This window comes from Pongo abelii, chromosome 13 (genome assembly GCF_028885655.2).
Source record: "Pongo abelii isolate AG06213 chromosome 13, NHGRI_mPonAbe1-v2.0_pri, whole genome shotgun sequence".
Classification (NCBI taxonomy): domain Eukaryota; kingdom Metazoa; phylum Chordata; class Mammalia; order Primates; family Hominidae; genus Pongo; species Pongo abelii.
In genome coordinates this window covers 58,200,688-58,220,378 of record NC_071998.2, presented here as the reverse complement: position 1 = coordinate 58,220,378, position 19,691 = coordinate 58,200,688, and the positions used below count along the sequence as shown (strand labels likewise).

The following is a 19,691-nucleotide window of genomic DNA, read 5'->3' as shown; positions in this document are numbered from 1 at the left end:
AGAAAGCACTGTAGAAATTGACCAAGGAAGAGAGGCTCATGGCAGGCAACAATGCAATGCTGTTAGGTTGCATGTATGGTAGAAATAGTAAAGGACTCTTTCAGCAGATTAACCATTTTATAACTTAGGTAAGTTGGGGTTTTCCAGGTAAGTAAATTGCATTTTCTACACCCTGCCAGAGCTGGGTAACGACTGCTTCTGGGGAAGACGGCAACAGACAAAAAGCTGCTCTAGATCATGTTCCCAGTAAAGAGCTCAAAGTGATTTTGCACGTGTTTTATCCTCATGACCTAAAGCTCAGCTGCAGTGAGATGGTGTAGTGCACTGAGATTATCAGCAAAGGGGATTCCAGCTTCACTGCTTGAGTAAGCCACTGGGCCTCTCTGAGCTGTAGTTTCTTAACCTGTATAGGAGATGAATTACCAATACAAGTCAGAGAGTTACAGTGAGGATTTCCTGAGATGATATATCGGATAGTACTTTATAATCTGTAAAATGCTTTACAAATACTAGTTGTCAAGTTAGACAACTGATGCTAGTGATTTCCAATTTAAAGCTTTCTAATGGATGAAAGTGCTAGTGAACTTCATCAAGGCAGAAGTTGGATCTGATTTTGCTTGATTTTGCCTTGATGTTTGGCTCATAGATGCAATTCACTAAATATTTGTTGAATGAAAAAAATGAAATTAGCATTTCATTGTTTTATTAACACATTAGAGAGGCACCCATGAAAATGTGTGCTTCTCATCTTTGTGGAGTAAGTACTGCTATTCATATCTTACAAGCAGGGAAATAGATCCATCAATTCTCAAATCACTCTCACAGCCAGATTCTGCATTTTTCAGGTGATTTCTAATTACATGAAAGAGATTAGATCAAGTACCCTTTTTTGGTTATTTAAGAGGAAAGATGGAACCAAGCCTGTGTTCTGTAGCTCTATTGTGTAAAATCACTTAGAGCAAATGAATGAAATATTTTTTTTTTTTTTTTTTTTTTTTTTTTAATTTATGAAGTATTTATTGATCATTCTTGGGTGTTTCTCGGAAAGGGGGATGTGGCAGGGTCAGAGGATAATAGTGGAGAGAAGGTCAGGAGATAAACACATGAACAAAGGTCTCTGGTTTTCCTAGGCAGAGGTCCCTGCGGCCTTCTGCAGTCTTTGTGCCCCTGGGTACTTGAGATTAGGGAGTGGTGATGACTCTTAAAGAGCATGCTGCCTTCAAGCATCTGTTTAACAAAGCACATCTTGCACCGCCCTTAATCCATTTAACCCTGAGTTGACACAGCATATGTTTCAGAGAGCATGGGGCTGGGGGAAAGGCCATAGATCAACAGCATCCCAAGGCAGAAGAATTTCTCCTAGTCAGAACAAAATGGAGTCTCCTATGCCCACCCCTTTCTACACAGACACAGCAACAATCTGATCTCTCCTTCCTTTCCCCACACTTCCCCCCCTTCTTTTCAACAAAATCGCCATCGTCCTCATGGCCCGCTCCCGATGGTCGCTGTCTCTTCGGAGCTGTTGGGTACACCTCCCAGACAGGGCAGCCGGGCAGAGGCGCTCCTCACGTCCCAGACAGGGCGGCCGGGCAGAGGCGCTCCTCGCTTCCCAGACGGGGCCGCCCGGGCAGAGGCGCTCCTCTCCTCCCAGACGGGGCGGCCGGGCAGAGGCGCTCCTCACTTCCCCAACGGGGCCGCCCGGGCAGAGGCGCTCCTCGCTTCCCAGACAGGGCCGCCCGGGCAGAGGCGCTCCTCGCTTCCCAGACGGGGCCGCCCGGGCAGAGGCGCTCCTCGCTTCCCAGACGGGGCCGCCCGGGCAGAGGCGCTCCTCACTTCCTCCCAGACCGGGTGGCAGCCGGGCAGAGGCGCTCCTCACCTCCCAGACGGGGCGGCCGGGCAGAGGCGCTCCTCACTTCCCAGACGGGGCGGCCCAGCAGAGGCGCTCCTCACTTCCCAGACCGGGCGGCCGGGCAGAGGCGCTCCTCACTTCCCAGACGGGGCGGCTGGGCAGAGACGCTCCTCACTTCCTCCCAGACCGGGTGGCGGCCAGGCAGAGGCGCTCCTCACCTCCCAGACAGGGCGGCCGGGCAGAGGCGCTCCTCACTTCCCAGACGGGGCGACCGGGCAGAGGCGCTCCTCACTTCCCAGACTGGGCGGCCGGGCAGAGGCGCTCCTCACGTCTTCCTCCCAGACGGGGTGGCGGCCAGGCAGAGGCGCTCCTCACTTCCCAGAGGGGGCGGCCGGGCAGAGGTGCTCCTCACTTCCTCCCAGACGGGGTGGCAGCCGGGCAGAGGCACTCCTCACCTCCCAGACGGGGCGGCCGGGCAGAGGTGCTCCTCACCTCCCAGACGGAGTGGCCAGGCAGAGGCGCTCCTCACTTCCCATATGGGGTGGCGGCCGGGCAGAGGCGCTCCTCACTTCCCAGATGGGGCAGCCAGGCAGAGGCGCTCCTCACTTCCTCCCAGACGGGGTAGCGGCCAGGCAGAGGCGCTCCTCACCTCCCAGACGGGGCGGCCGGGCAGAGGTGCTCCTCATCTCCCAGACGGGGCGGCCGGGCAGAGGTGCTCCTCATCTCCCCGACGGGGCGGCCGGGCAGAGGTGCTCCTCATCTCCCAGACGGGGCGGCCGGGCAGAGGTGCTCCTCACTTCCTCCCAGACGGGGTGATGGCCGGGCAGAGGCACTCCTCACCTCCCAGACGGGGCGGCCGGGCAGAGGCGCTCCTCACCTCCCAGACGGAGTGGTCAGGCTGAGGCGCTCCTCACTTCCCATATGGGGTGGCGGCCGGGCAGAGGCGCTCCTCACTTCCCAGACGGGGCAGCCGGGCAGAGGCGCTCCTCACTTCCTCCCAGACGGGGTGGCGGCCAGGCAGAGGCGCTCCCCACCCCCCAGACGGGGCGGCCGGGCAGAGGTGCTCCTCACTTCCTCCCAGACGGGGTGGCGGCCGGGCAGAGGCGCTCCCTCACCTCCCAGACGGGGCAGCCGGGCAGAGGCGCTCCTCCCTTCCCAGACGGAGTGGCCAGGCAGAGGGGCTCCCCACCTCCCAGAGTGGGCGGCCGGGCAGAGGCGCTCCTCACTTCCCAGAGTGGGCAGCCGGGCAGAGGCGCTCCTCACTTCCCATAGGGGGTGGCAGCCGGGCAGAGGCGCTCCTCACTTCCCAGATGGGGCAGCTGGGCAGAGGTCCTCCTCACTTCCTCCCAGACGGGGTGGCGGCCAGGCAGAGGCGCTCCTCACCTCCCAGACGGGGCGGCCGGGCAGAGGCACTCCTCACCTCCCAGAGTGGGCGGCCGGGCAGAGGCGCTCCTCACTTCCCAGAGTGGGCGGCCGGGCAGAGGCGCTCCTCACTTCCCAGAGTGGGCGGCTGGGCAGAGGCGCTCCTCACTTCCCATAGGGGGTGGCAGCCGGGCAGAGGCGCTCCTCACTTCCCAGATGGGGCAGCTGGGCAGAGGTGCTCCTCACTTCCTCCCAGACGGGGTGGCGGCCAGGCAGAGGCACTCCTCACCTCCCAGACGGGGCGGCCGGGCAGAGGCGCTCCTCACCTCCCAGACGGGGCGGCTGGGCAGAGGCGCTCCTCACCTCCCAGAAGGGGCGGCTGGGCAGAGGCGCTCCTCACTTCCCATATGGGGTGGCAGCCGGGCAGAGGCGCTCCTCACTTCCCAGATGGGGTGGCGGCCAGGCAGAGGCGCTCCTCACTTCCCAGATGGGGTGGCGGCCAGGCAGAGGCGCTCCTCACTTCCCAGATGGGGCAACCGGGCAGAGGCGCTCCTCACTTCCTCCCAGACGGGGTGGTGGCCAGGCAGAGGCGCTCCTCACCTCCCAGACGGGGCGGCCGGGCAGAGGTGCTCCTCATCTCCCAGACGGGGCAGCCGGGCAGAGGCGCTCCTCACTTCCTCCCAGACGGGGTGGCAGCCGGGCAGAGGCGCTCCTCACATCCCAGACGATGGGCGGCCGGGCAGAGGCGCTCCTCACTTCCCAGACGACGGGCAGCCAGGCAGAGATGCTCCTCACTTCCTAGACGGGGTGGCGGCGGGGCAGAGGCTGTAATCTTAGCACTTTAAGAGGCCAAGGCAGGAGGCTGGTAGGTGGAGGTTGCAGCGAGCCGAGATCACGCCACTGCACTCCAGCCTGAGCACCATTGAGCATTGAGTTAGCGAGACTCCGTCCGCAATCCCAGCACCTCGGGAGGCCGAGGCAGGCAGATCACTCGAGGCCAGGAGCTGGAGACCAGCCCGGTCAACACGGCGAAACCCCGTCTCCACCAAAAATACAACAACCATTCAGGCGTGGCGGCGCGCGCCTGCAATCCCAGGCACTCGGTAGGCCGAGGCAGGAGAGTCACAGGAGCCCGAGGCAGGGAGGTTGCAGCGAGCCGAGATCATGGCAGTACAGTCCAGCTTCGATAACAGTGGGAGACTGAAAAAAGAAGGAGAGGCAGACCGAAGAAAGGGGAGAGGGAGAGGGAGAGGGAGAGGGAGAGGGAGAGGGAGAGGGAGAGGGAGAGGGAGAGGGAGAGGGAGAGGGAGAGGGAGAGGGAGAGGGAGAGGGAGAGGGAGAGGGAGAGGGAGAGGGAGAGGGAGAGGGAGAGGGAGAGGGAGAGGGAGAGGGAGAGGGAGAGGGAGAGGGAGAGGGAGAGGGAGAGGGAGAGGGAGAGGGAGAGGGAGAGGGAGAGGGAGAGGGTGAAATATTTTGTCAGACTTTATTTTTACTTACTGACCCTTAATAGAAAATAATTTTATGTGTAGCCCTCCCCAGAGTCTCTGTTGCCAGGAAGCTAATGTTGCTATCCCTAATACAGCAACTTTGTCTATTTTTCTGTTCTTTGTGCATTGTGTTTGGTCTTAAACTGTGAATATTCCATTAACTGAGAACTCTGAACAGCCATTGTGTAACTGGAGTGATAGTCTGTGTCAGTTCAATGCATTGTACTTGAGAATAAACATGCTGTTTTATTTGTGGTGGGACTTCTCTCATTGCCACTAATAATATGTTGTTAACTGAAAATATAAGGCTATTAATAAACCTCATAAGTACTTTGCATTGTTGAAACAATCCTTCAGTGTAGGATCACATGATTTTATAGATATGTATGTGTGTGTCTATATTTTCAAATAGGCAGTAGACCCATTAGTTTCTTATCCTTGGGTGTTAGGTCAGAAGTGTCAGTGAAATTGAGTCCAGAATTGTAGTTATGCGTGCTTTCCTAGGGAGAGGTTTCTCTTCTTTTCTTTTTAATCAGAATCTCAGATTGCTCTATGGTTCAGAAATGTTTAGGGACCACTGACCCAGCAAATTCAATTCAGCCTGGATAGTTTATTTGATCTGTGGTGACTGTGTCACTAGAAAGTGGTATAAAATACCTAGACTAGCACAGGGCACACATAGGTGCTAAACAAATATTTGTTGGAAACCCAATAAAAATCACTGGTGCTTTTTTTTTTTTCTTCCCTGTAACACATTATGGCCTGTGAACCTCTAGAAGACCGGATCTTTGTCTTACTCAGTCTTTGGCAGCTGTCTTCACTTCTCACGTCTGTCTCCTAGTGTCATAGAATGTGCACTTTCTTTTTTTTTTGAGACAGAGTCTTGCTCTGTTGCCCAGGCTGGAGTGCAGTGGCGCAATCTCGGCTCACTGCAAGCTCCGCCTCCCGGGTTCACGCCATTCTCCTGCCTCAGCCTCCTCAGTAGCTGGGATTATAGATGCCTGCCACCATGCCTGGCTAATTTTTTTGTATTTTTTAGTAGAGATGGGGTTTCACTGTGTTAGCCAGGATGGTCTCGATCTTCTGACCTCGTGATTCCGCCCGCCTCAGCCTCCCACAGTGCTGGGATTACAGGCGTGAGCCACCGTGCCCGGCCAGAATGTGCACTTTCTGTAGCAAAGTAGAAGTTGTAAAACTTTTTCTCACCAGACACCCTCATACATACAAAAAAACTCAACATGTATCCTCAGTATAGGCACCTAGTTATAAATTATATACGTGTACATATCTCTGTCGAGGATACATGTTCAGATTGTTTTATGCTAATATGAAACATACATAGTTGCAATGTTGAGAGATGAAAAGTAATGTTTTAGCATGTATTGATAACCATGATGGCTTTATATTAATATTAAAAGCTATACCTATTTCTGCCCATGCCTTCTTTTGGTGTTCTCATAATCTGAGCATGCGCTCAGCTCTGGCTCTTTGCAGCCCCTCTTCCACCTCCTAACACTCTTTCAGGAGATGCCCTTACTGTTAAGTGCTTATTCTCTATGCTTCTTAATTCATATTCTTGAGAGTTAGCATCTGATTGACTCAGTTCACCTTATCATTCCAGGTCAACTCGTGTGAGTCTCATTGACATACAGTGTTGTTTTTGGCTTCTCTTGGGAAGCCCACTCTGGTCCACACAGGTGACTGCATGAAGTGGGAAATGAAGACACTTGGCACAGACATGGCTGTTCAGGTAACAAAGAGTGTGTGCAGGGCAGCTTCACTGAGAAGGAGCCTGGTGAGGCTGGAATGGTGACTGCTTTCACCATTAGACAAATGTCAGTGGGTAGAGAAGAGAGACCAAAGTGTGACTTTAGAAACAGAAAAATCCCCTTTTTTTCCTTTGCAAATCCATACCTATGTATTTTTTTTTATTATACTTTAGGTTTTATGGTACATGTGCACAATGTGCAGGTTAGTTACATATGTATACATGTGCCATGCTGGTGCGCTGCACCCACTAACTCGTCATCTAGCATTAGGTATATCTCCCAATGCTATCCCTCCCCCCTCCCCCCACCCCGCAACAGTCCCCGAAGTGTGATGTTCCTCTTCCTGTGTCCATGTGTTCTCATTGTTCAATTCCCACCTATGAGTGAGAATATGCGGTGTTTGGTTTTTTGTTCTTGCGATAGTTTACTGAGAATGATGATTTCCAATTTCATCCATGTCCCTACAAAGGACATGAATTCATCATTTTTTATGGCTGCATAGTATTCCATGGTGTATATGTGCCACATTTTCTTAATCCAGTCTATCATTGTTGGACATTTGGGTTGGTTCCAAGTCTTTGCTATTGTGAATAATGCCGCATTAAACATACGTGTGCATGTGTCTTTATAGCAGCATGATTTATAGTCCTTTGGGTATATACCCAGTAATGGGATGGCTGGGTCAAATGGAATTTCTAGTTCTAGATCCCTGAGGAATCTCCACACTGACTTCCACAAGGGTTGAACTAGTTTACAGTCCCACCAAGAGTGTAAAAGTGTTCCTATTTCTCCGCATCCTCTCCAGCACCTGTTGTTTCCTGACTTTTTAATGATTGCCATTCTAACTGGTGTGAGATGGTATCTCATTGTGGTTTTGATTTGCATTTCTCTGATGGCCAGTGATGGTGAGCATTTTTTCATGTGTCTCTTGGCTGCATAAATGTCTTCTTTTGAGAAGTGTCTGTTCATGTCTTTCGCCCACTTTTTGATGGGGTTGTTTGTTTTTTTCTTGTAAATTTGTTGGAGTTCATTGTAGATTCTGGATATTAGCCCTTTGTCAGATGAGTAGGTTACGAAAATTTTCTCCCATTGCGTAGGTTGCCTGTTCACTGTGATGGTAGTTTCTTTTGCTGTGCAGAAGCTCTTTAGTTTAATTAGATCCCATTTGTCAATTTTGGCTTTTGTTGCCATTGCTTTTGGTGTTTTAGTCATGAAGTCTTTGCCCATGCCTATGTCCTGAATGGTAATGCCTAGGTTTTCTTCTAGGGTTTTTATGGTTTTAGGTCTAACGTTTAAGTCTTTAATCCATCTTGAATTGATTTTTGTATAAGGTGTAAGGAAGGGATCCAGTTTCAGCTTTCTCCATATGGCTAGCCAGTTTTCCCAGCACCATTTATTAAATAGGGAATCATTTCCCCATTTCTTGTTTTTGTCAGGTTTGTCAAAGATCAGATAGTTGTAGATATGTGGCATTATTTCTGACGGCTCTGTTCTGTTCCATTGATCTATATCTCTGTTTTGGTACCAGTACCATGCTGTTTTGGTTACTGTAGCCTTGTAGTATAGTTTGAAGTCAGGTAGCGTGATGCCTCCAGCTTTGTTCTTTTGGCTTAGGATTGACTTGGCAATGAGGGCTCTTTTTTGGTTCCATATGAAATTTAAAGTAGTTTTTTCCAATTCTGTGAAGAAAGTCATTGGTAGCTTGATGGGGATGGCATTGAATCTGTAAATTACCTTGGGCAGTATGGCCATTTTCACGATATTGATTCTTCCTACCCATGAGCATGGAATGTTCTTCCATTTGTTTGTATCCTCTTTTATTTCCTTGAGCAGTGGTTTGTAGTTCTCCTTGAAGAGGTCCTTCACATCCCTTGTAAGTTGGATTCCTAGGTATTTTATTCTCTTTGAAGCAATTGTGAATGGGAGTTCACTCATGATTTGGCTCTCTGTTTGTCTGTTATTGGTGTATCGGAATGCTTGTGATTTTTGTACATTGATTTTGTATCCTGAGCCTTTGCTGAAGTTGCTTATCAGCTTAAGGAGATTTTGGGCTGAGACAATGGGGTTTTCTAGATAGACAATCATGTTGTCTGCAAACAGGGACAATTTGACTTCCTCTTTTCCTAATTGAATACCCTTTATTTCCTTCTACTGCCTAATTGCCCTGGCCAGAACTTCCAACACTATGTTGAATAGAAGTGGTGAGAGAGGGCATCCCTGTCTTGTGCCAGTTTTCAAAGGGAATACTTCCAGTTTTTGCCCATTCAGTATGATATTGGCTGTGGGTTTGTCATAGATAGCTCTTATTATTTTGAGATACGTCCCATCAATACCTAATTTATTGAGAGTTTTTAGCATGAAGTGTTGTTGAATTTTGTCAAAGGCGTTTTCTGCATCTATTGAGATAATCATGTGGTTTTTGTCTTTGGTTCTGTTTATATGCTGGATTACATTTATTGATTTGCGTATATTGAACCAGCCTTGCATCCCAGGGATGAAACCCACTTGATCATGGTGGATAAGCTTTTTGATGTGCTGCTGGATTCTGTTTGCCAGTATTTTATTGAGGATTTTTGCATCAATGTTCATCAAGGATATTGGTCTAAAATTCTCTTTTTTGGTTGTGTCTCTGCCAGGCTTTGGTATCAGGATGATACTGGCCTCATAAAATGAGTTAGGGAGGATTCCTTCTTTTTCTATTGATTGGAATAGTTTCAGAAGGAATGGTACCAGTTCCTCCTTGTACCTCTGGTAGAATTCGGCTGTGAACCCATCTGGTCCTGGACTTTTTTTGGTTGGTAAGCTATTGATTATTGCCACATACCTATGTATTTTGAAGACCACTAGGCATGTCAGGTAAACTTTTAGCAATTTAAGTTAATCAGAGAGCTGGAGAACATTTATTCCTGTTAAGATCTTTCCCACCCATTCAACTCCCTGACTAGTTACTGCTAAAGAGAAAAATGGTAGCAGCTTCATCTTTAAGACTTAACCCATAGTTCTTGCAATGGGAAAGTCAACCCTAAAGAATGGTTTCATGTTTGCTCCCATTCTACCTTGTGCAGACAGTAGTTTAAGGATGTCTTCTGCAGAGCACAACTTGTGTAGTCACCCAAAAAGGTCTTCCAGTTCACTGAGACCATGGTATTGCAGTAAAGAAAGAGTTTAATTGACGCAAAGCTGGCTAGCCGCATGGGAGATGGAGTTATCACTCAAATTAATCTCCCTGAAGTTTTAGGGGTTGAGGTTTTTCAGGGATAGTTTGGTGGACAGGGGACTATAGAATGGATGCTGCTGATTGGCTGGGGATGCCATCATAGGAGTGTGGAAAACAGCCCTCATTTGCTGAGTCTGCCTCTGGGTTAGGGGCCATAGGACCAGTTGAGTCATGAGTTGCAGGTCCAGGTGGAGTCAGCCAGTCGTCAAAAATGCAACAGTCTGAAAAGACATCTCAAAAGGCCAATCTTAGGTTCCACAAGAGTGATGCTGTTTACAACAGTAATTGGGGAAGTTACAAATCTTGTGACTTCCAAACAATGGCTGGTTATCATTTGTACCTACGCTTTTAACAAAACTTTTATTTTAGGTTCAGGGGTGCATGTGTAGGTTTGTTAATATGGGTAAACTCGTGTCATGGGAGTTTGTTGTACAGATTGTTTCATCACCCAAGTGTTAAGTTAATAATACATAGTTATTTTTCTTCATCCTCTCCTTCCTCCCAACCTCCACCCTCCATTAGGCCCCAGTGTCTGTTGTTGTCCTCTATGTGCCCATGTGTTCTCATCATTTAGCTCCCATTTATAAGTGAGAACTTGTAGTATTTGGTTTTCTGTTCCTGCATTAGTTTGCTGTGGGTGATGGCTTCCAGCTATCATACAAAGGACATAATCTTATTCTTTTTTATGGCTACATAGTATTTCATGGTATATGTGTTCCACATTTTCTTTATCCACTGTACCACTGATGGGCATTTAGGTTGATTCCATGTCTTTGCTATTGTGAATAGTGCTGCAGTGAACATATGTGTGCATGCATCTTTATGATAGAATGATTTATATTTCTTTTGGTATACACCCAGTAATGGGATTTCTGGGTGGAATGGTAGTTATATTTTTAGAACTTTGAAGAATCATCACATTGTCTTCCACAATGGTTGAACTAATTTATACTTCCACTAATACTGTGTAAATGTTCCTTTTTCTCTGCAACCTTGCCAGCACCTGTTATTTTTTGACTTCTTGATAATAGCCATGCTGACAGGTGCGAGATGGTATCTCCTTGTGGTTGTTATTTGCATTTCTCTAATGATCGGTAATGTTGAGCTTTTTTTCCACATACTTGTTGGCCGCATGTGTGTCTTCTTTTGAAAGGTGTCTGTTCATGCCTTTGCCTACTTTTTAATGGAGTTGTTTTTTTCTTAGAAATTTAAGTTCCGTGTAGGTGCTGGATATTAGACTTTTGTCAGATGGATAGTTTGCCAAAATTTTCTCCCATTCTGTAGGTTGCCTGTTTACTTTGTTGATAGTTTCTTTTGCTGTGCAGAAGCCTTTTAGTTTAATTAGATCCCATTTGTCAATTTTTGCTTTTGTTGCAATTGCTTTTGACATTCTCATCACGAAATCTTTGCCCATTCCTATGTTCAGAATGGTATTGCTTAGGTTATCTTCCAAGTTTTTGAGTTTTACATTTAAGTTTTTAATCCTTCTTGAGTTGATTTTTGTATATGATGTAAGGAAGGGGTCCAGTTTCAATTTTCTGCACGTGGCTAGCCAGTTATCCCAGCACCATTTATTCAATAGGGAGTCCTTTCCCCATTGCTTGTTTTTGTCAGGTTTGTCAAAGATCAGATAGTTGTGGGTATGCGACCTTATTTCTAGATTCTCTAGTCTGTTCCCTTGGTCTGTGTGTCTGGTTTTGTACCAGTGCCATGCTGTTTTGGTTATTGTAGCCCAGTAGTGTAGTTTGAAGTTGGGCAGTGTAATGCCTCCAGCTTTGTTCTTTTTGCTTAGGATTGCCTTCTATGCCTACATCTTAGCAGAATTCAGGCCCTTCTCATAATCCTAACCTTGTGGTGTTTCATTAGCTTTACAAAGTTGATTTAGTTTTGGAAAGTGCTATTCTCATTCTTGCTTTAAAGTTAAACTATAAACTAAATTTTCCCCAGAGTTAGCTTTGCCCATGCCCAGAAATGACGAAGGACAGCTTGGAGGTTAGAAGCAAGGGTCAGATATCTCTTACTGTCACAGTTTTGCAAAAGCAGTTTCACTTCCCTCTTCTAAGTCCCTTCTACATAGACTGGAGCCAGCAAAGAGAACTTTTGCAGCATTTCTTAGTTTGAATGTGCCATTTAAATGAAACATGTTTGGAAATGTGAAACCTAGTCATCCATGAGAATGTTTTCCTCTGAAAGGCAGCACTTCTTGATAAGTCCCTTCCTCATGGAACTTTGGTGCAGTGTTGGCCCATTTTAAAATTTATTGGTTACCCAGGGAGATGCCCGAGCTTATCAGAATTAGAGTTTCTCATTTGAGTACGTTCTTGCAGTATAGAAGCTTGCAGACATTTTATAACTTTAAGAGGCCCAGTGGTATTATTTAGAGTTAATTTTTAAAGCTGGCTCCAAAGTCACCAGCATGGACAAAACTTACAGTCTTCCAAAGAGAGAGTGCCAAAGTTCAGCACTTGGCATTCTTGGTTTTATTTTTTTTCTTTGCGTCCGTATCAGGTAGCTATGATTATCTTCATTTTATAGAGAAGAAAACAAAGCTCAAAAGTTAATTTGACTAAAGTCACAGATGAGTCAAGTATGAGGTAGAGAGTGATCCTGTGTGAGAATAGCTTACATTTATCTTAATGATATGGTCATAACCATTATCTTATCTATAATGCATGTTAAAAATCAACCTCTCAAGATTTTTTACACCAAAGGCAAAAATGTTCAAATGTTGACATAGTCCCTTCCATTCATTTTTATATTTTTGTTTAAAATCTTCAACATCATACCCAGTTTTCAACCTAACTTTATAAAGTAAGCATTTCCTTAATCTTCATAAACATGTTTAAGATATGTGTCATAATTTAATAATTATTAAGTTTCTGAAATTTTTACAGTACTGAGGCAGTGGATGTATTTATGTGTAAGTCTGTGGGTTTTTTTTTTTTTCTGTCTCTCCCATAGAGGCAGAGACTTGCTCTGTGACCCAGGCTGGAGTGCAGTGGCATGATTGTCACTCTCTTGCCCAGGTTGGAGTGCAGTGGTGCAATCATGCATGCTTTAACCTCAAACTCCTGGGCTCAAGCTATCATCCTGCCTCAGCCTGCTGAATAGCTAGGACTACAGGTGTGCATCACCATGCCTGCCTAATTTTTTAAAATTTCTTTGTAGAGACAAGATCTCAATATGTTGCCCAGGCTGATCTCGAACTCCTGGCCTCCCACCTTAACCTCCCAAAGCACTGGGATTACAGGTGTGAGCCACCATGCCTGGCCAAGGTTGATTTTTTAAAAACATTATTTCCTTAGTATGTGTATTATTAGAAGCAAAATTACAGGTCAGAAGTCACCTTTTAAAAGATCATGACCACTTGAAAAACCCTTAATACATTTTGCCAAATTGATATCTTTTAAAAATAGGATCGATTTGCACACTCATTGGGGTATGTTTGAGTATGTAGGTCACTGTAGACAGAGCTCCTGGGGAGGGAGGAATGGCTCTGGTGCTCTTCTACCCAGCTGTAGAGGTTCATCTGGGGACCAGCTCCACTATGGGGCATTGGGAGGCTGTTAGTGCAGAGATGTCTTCTCAGTATCTGCCTGACACACTACTGTATCCAGCTGCCTGACGCAGTCCTGCCCACCTGCCTTCCTTTCTTCCTGCCTCCCCTCTGTTTTATCAACTTTGTCTCAAAAAACGTAGCTTCCTATCTCTGTATGTTCATCTCCTATTTATGGTCCCTCAGTATGTTGTAGTGCTTGCTAAGGTTTGAATGTCCCATGTGAATCTCATGTTGAAACTTAACCCCCAGTGTGGCAATATTGAGAGGTGGGGACTTTAAGAGGTGGCTCTGCCCTCATGAATGGATTAATCCATTCATGGATTAATGGATTAATGGGTTATCAGGGGAGTAGGACTGGTGGCTTTTAAGAAGAGGAAGGGACCTGAGCTAGCACACTTGGCCCCCTCACCATGTGATTCCCTGTGCTGCCTCCAGACTCTGCCAAGTCCCCACCAGCAAGAAGACCCTCACCAGATGCAGCCCTAGACTTTGGACTTCTCAGCCTTCGTACCTGTAAGAAATAAATACCTTTTCTGTATAAATTACCCAGTTTCAGGTATTCTGTTATAAGCAACAGAAAATTGACTGAGACAATACGTTTATTCTAATTGTGTTCACTTTTCTTTCATCTAGACTTACCAGAAGTTTACTTCTGTGGTTGGCTTTTCAAGGAAGCTTTTGAATTTCACTTCTATTTTTTCTATTAATGCATTCATTATTAGTGAAGTATTTTGTAATCATTTTTCAAACAGATTGGGTGTTTTTTCTCGTTTCAATATGTAGTTCACTTATGTTAATTATTTAGGGCTTACATTTTTCTCTGTTCTCAACCTACATCAGATTCCATAACATTTGATATGTTGTAGGGTTTCTGTTTTCATTCATTATACACCTTCCCCACCCCAGGCGTTTTCATTACTTTCAACACAGTCTCATATTAGGATTTATGTTTTTAAAACAATTATTGAGGAGAATAGAATAGATTTTTTCTCCATGTATTGGGTTTTTGTTTGTTTAGATGTCTGTTGTTCTGTGATGGCTTTGTTTTAATCTGTGCTTGGAGAGTGGCCTCTCATTGCTACTTTGCAGAATGTAGTATTCTTTGGCCTAGTATGATTGTGTGTGTACATTTGGGGACAAAATGTTTTTGTGCAGATAATGTAGACTTAAAATTTTAAATCCGTAGCTGTATTTTCATTACAATGAAAATTTGATGTCCTTAGCATGCCCTGAATATAAAGCCTTGACTTGCTTTTTGAGCATAGTTAACAGTGTTGAGATAAGAGAGGTTTGCTGGCAGTTGCACTGATGGCTGCACTGTTGTCCAGTGGGCCCAGCTGGGTATACAGCTTGCTGTATAAATAGAAATCTAGACACATGTCCCTAGAAGCCTAATCTGTGACCTAGACCCTGTCTCTGAGGTACTCTTACCAGAAAGTTAATCTGTTAGAGGATCTTTCGTCAACATAAAAGGCAGAAATAATTTTCTAAATGCTGTTGATAAAATGTGAGTGCATGCTGCTTCATTCTATTATGGAAACTGAGCATTGGAGACTTATTTTCCTTTTTAACACCATTTGCCTCCAGTAACTTAAACTAATTGTCATATGTACCAAGCCTTTGAAAATTTGTAGTTTTCGTAAGTTTTTAGGAAATATGCATGCTAATTAGATAATGACTAAATTATGTTGCTTTTCATGTGAATTTAGTAAAGTCATTTAAGACCCGTTGGCTTAGTTTTTCATGAGACTTTCTAAACATGCTTAATCTCTGCATACTATTTTAATAATAATGTAAGTTTTTGACTTTTTGCTATTATAATGGGCAGTGAATATATTTGTGCTGAAATCTGTGTGGAATTTTTTTGAACATCATTTTCTTACTGTATATTATTAGAGGTGAAATGTTTGGGTCAGGAGTTACAAACATATATTTTTTAAAAACTACTCTAAAGACCCTTGATACATTTGTCAAATTGATTTCTTGTAAAAATGGGACCAGTTTGCACCTCTGTTGAGGTATGAGAGAGTGCCCATCTCCTTGGGGACCTAGCCCCTTGATGGTTCCAGCACTCCATCCAAAACCAGCTCCACTGTGGGGTGTTTTGTGTGACATGGTGGTGTCATATGTCTTCTCTACAAGAAAAGGCATTGTTACCAAGGGAAACAGAGATACTTGGTACAGTTATGTATAAACCAGAGGAAGGCTTTGCCAGAGCGATTGTTGACAATTGCTAGAGGGTATGATAATGGAGAAGTTACAGAGTGTTCCTTTGGCAACACGTGTTAATGGATTTGTTCCAGTGTTAGAGCCCTTTTTAATGAAAATTCTGAACACCTACACTGGAAAAATAATAAAATAAAAAGCCTTAGTCAGGAATGTATTGCTTGTTAAGATTTAGCCAAGGAGGTCACATGTTATTTAACAAGGTAGATTGCCTTTTTCTTTGTAGTAGGCAAGGAAATAGCTATGCTTCACTTCTAAATAAAAAAAAAAATTTTTTAAGAACACATTTTTTAAAAAGAAAAACATGACTAAGATAACTGTCTCATTCCCAGGCACTTTTTAATCTCATATAAATTTACATTTAGAGACTTAACAATTTGGCTTTTTTGAATGAATGCCAGAAATACAGTTGCACTATAGAGTCTCAGCTGAGAAACAGACACGTGGAGCAAGGTATGTTCTGTCATTTATCAGAAAAGTTAAAGACAATTCATTTTGTTTAAAAGGCAGCACATAGATTATTCAGAGAGAGAAAAATATGGGTTTATAGGAAAATTCTTATGTATTTGAGAAGGACTCTGAGTTTGTACTTTAGCTTCATGTCTCATAAGTCAAGTCCCAAGTTCACCAAGTGATAGTATTCCCATGTTACTTGTGGGTCTAGGTGCAGAACAACTTGGAACGTTGTGGTTGGGCATCTTTTTCTGCCGTCCAACTTTGGAGGTTGCTGGGAGGAAATGCTTATTTTCCTTTTTTAGGGCATTTCAGTTTAAAACAAATTAAAAATGGAAAGTTAATGTTTTCCCTCCACTAATACATCTCTTAACTTATGGTTGTAATAAAGAGTGATTAGAAATATATATATATGTATATAGATATATATATATATTTTTTTAAGAGACAGAGTCTTGCTCTTTTCCCAGGCTTGAGTGCAGTGGAGAAATTGTAGCTCACTATAGCCTTAAACTCCTGGGCTCAAGGCATCCTCATGCCTCAGCCTCCTGAGCAGCTAGGACTACTTGCTTGTGCTGCCATACCCAGCTATTTCGGATCACGAGGTCAAGAGATGGAGACCATCCTGGCTAACATGGTGAAACCTCGTCTCTGCTAAAAAATAGAAAAAAATTAGCTGGGCGTGGTGGTGGGTGCCTGTAGTCCCAGCTACTCAGGAAGCTGAGACAGGAGAATGGCGTGAACCCAGGAGGCGGAGCTTGCAGTGAGCCAAGATCACCCCACTGCACTCCAGCATGAGTGACAGAGCGAGACTCCATCTCAAAAAAACAAAAAAATTTTTTTTGTAGAGACAGGGTCTCGCTATGTTGCCCAGGCTGGTCTTGAATTCCTGGCCTCAAGCAATCCTCCTGCCGTGGCCTCCCAGAGCACTGGGATTACAATATGGACATAAGCCACCATGTCCAGCCCTACTTTTGCTTTTTTGAAGGACGTATGTTAAGCAGAAATTTCTAAAGTCAGTGCATTCTTTGCATCAGAACATGTTTTAACTCATGAGTTAAAACATTGCTGTTTCTGGCATAACGGTCTTTCCACATTTCCATCTTTATATTAAAAATTTCTGAAATAAAATTTCTTTTTGGGCTAGAAAAAGGTAAGAGTGGATCAAGTGATCTCTTTAGGACTTGCCTTTTCATACTTTGCAGTCTCATTATCATAATGTATGTCCTAATACAATAAAGTTGAGGTTTAACCAAAAGTTCTCTTTTCTTCTAGCATGCTTTGTGAGAAAATATTTGAGTTGGTGTAAATTGTAATTACTGGCAGATAAGGAAGAGAGTCTGACTCGGAGTATTCATGATGCTGATATGCTGCTGCAATCAGTCAAGTGCTACATGAGTTAATGTCATTACCAAAGGACAGTCTTTATAATCAGAGAATAAAGTATAATTTGTAAATGTGGAGGAGCTAGAGGAATAAAGTTGTTGCCTTACCAGACACTAAACTTATCTAATAAATAAAAATAAGGATTTATTATTATTTTTTTATTTTATTTTATTTTTTGAGACGGAGTCTCGCTCTGTCACCGAGGCTGGAGTGCAGTGGCGCGATCTTGGCTCACTGCAAGCTCCATCTCCAGGGTTCATGCCATTCTCCTGCCTCAGCTTCCCGAGTAGCTGGGACTACAGGCGCCTGCCACCACGCCTGGCTAATTTTTTCATATTTTTAGTAGAAATAGGGTTTCACCGTGTTAGCCAGGATGGTCTCGATCTCCTGACCTCGTGATCCGCTCTCCTCGGCCTCCCAAAGTGCTGGGATTACAGGCATGAGCCACCGCGCCCGGCTGAGGATTTTTTTTTAAAGCCAGAAGTAATATAAGCCAGTATCAGTGAGAAAAGGTGGTGAGGATAGCAGGGATTAAGTAAGTCGCAGGCATTTTATTTTTATTTTAAAGAAAATGTTAAAATGGTTGACATTTTCTAGCTCAACACTCCCACCCCCACCCTCACCCATTGATTGATTGTTTGCTTTAAAAATCCCGAGTGAAAAGACAGGAATTATTTCATTGTGGTGAGAGTGACTGATGTCAGAAGGTCAATTTTCCTACATTTACAAGATTCATACACACTTTGGAAAGGTTTTCTGTTAGATTGGGTGGACTATAGATGAACAGTGCACTTTTTGTTTTGTAATTGCGTTTAGCTTTAATTAGAGGTTTAGAGTAGAAAGCTGAGAGTTGCTTGGAGGAGCCAACCAGGAGACTAATGGGCTGTGCCCATCCACCGCAGCTCTGTGCTTCCAAGAAGTTTGCCAGGGTAACCTGGATTTGTCTTTATTATAGTGGAAGGAGTCTTGTCCTGTAGAAGTAGAAATCACTGATGCATCACTAGCATCATGTGGCCTTTGTTCTCTGGCCGGACATGTTTGAAAAGCCCAGCTCACACCCACTCTTCCCTTAGGAAAGGGGGCCGAAGCTCTGCACCTGTAACATTCCATAAAGGCTAAGATCATGAGGATGTTGAGTGGGCAGGGCCCCAGCGGTCTTTACTGAAATACCAGAGCCTGCACTCTGATAATGAATGAGGCTCGAGGGAACATTTCTTTGGCGTATTTTAATGCTTGACCTAGTTGACTGGGGTGCTCTGGGAAAATGAGCCTCACTTCCTGCTTTTCCACCTTAAATTGAAGTATGTCATTTATATGATTGTTAATATTGAAACGAGCAGCTGTACTGTACATTACAGCTGTACTGTAATGTTTGAAAATATTGATTCTCAGCCGCGCGTGGTGGCTTATGCCTGTGATCCCAGCACTTTGGGAGGCTGAGGTGTGTGGATCACCTGAGGTGAGGAGTTCAAGACCAGCCTGGCCAACACGATGAAACCCCATCTCTACTAAAAATACAAAAATTAGCCAGGCATGGTGGCACGTGCCTGTGGTCCCAGGTACTCGGGAGGTTGAGGCAGGAGAATCACTGACCCTGAGAGGCGGGAGGTTGCAGTGAGCCGAGATCGCACCACTGCACTCCAGGTTAGGTGACAGAGTGAGAGTCTCAAAAAAAAAAAAGAAAAATGTTTTCTCTTTTTAAGTGTATATATTTTTTAAGTTGAAACCTGTATTTGCCTTGTTTTTATGCCCACAGAGGAACTTGAAGTCATTTTATATATCAAAAGCATCTTCTCAGGTTATTCTGAATTTTGAGAAGGCTAACATTTGCTAGGCTTTATGTTTAAAAAAACAAAAACAGAAAAAGATCCTGGGCTTCTCCCATGTTGCTTGGCAAATGAGGGGTCTAGGGTACTTGTCTTAAATGTTCTGACATATTTCAATTAAAGCAGTGAACAATATTCTAAAAGACAAGGCAGCAGCTGATACTTGGTAATGTCCTTAAAACTGCATAGTAATAACCTTTAGTGAGATTTATATAATTTATAGGTAAGCTCCACTTATATCTGGAAAGTTAAAGCACAGAGAAAGTTAGTACAGTATTTGCCTGAGGTCAGTCACACAGTTGGTGACAAAAGCCACCATTCTTAGTACTTTATATGAGACTTCTGTTTTATATAATAAATTACAGAGGCCAGGCACAGTGGCTCTTGCCTGTAATTCCAGCACTTTGGGAGACTGAGCTGGGAGGATCACTTGAGCCCAGGAGTTTGAGACCAGCTTGGGCAACATAGCAAGACCCCGTCTCTACAGGGGGGAAAAAAAAAGCCAGGAATGGTGATGCACACCTGTGTTCCAGCTGCTCAGGAGACTGAGGTGGGAG

At 44.8% G+C, this 19,691-nt stretch overlaps 1 protein-coding gene across 12 annotated transcripts in view; it reads left to right on the top strand.

Annotated features, from left to right (window-relative positions):
• KANK1 (KN motif and ankyrin repeat domains 1) overlaps nt 1–19,691 on the top strand; it is a 249,335-nt gene that overhangs the window by 58,734 nt on the left and 170,910 nt on the right. Inside the window, exon 1 of one of the 12 annotated variants that reach the window (XM_063713916.1) lies at nt 6,325–6,448. The exons of the other annotated variants lie outside the window; for them this stretch is intronic. The gene's annotated coding sequence lies outside the window, so the exon portion shown is untranslated. Of the gene's footprint in view, nt 1–6,324; nt 6,449–19,691 lie in introns of those variants that run through there. 12 annotated transcript variants of the gene reach the window in all.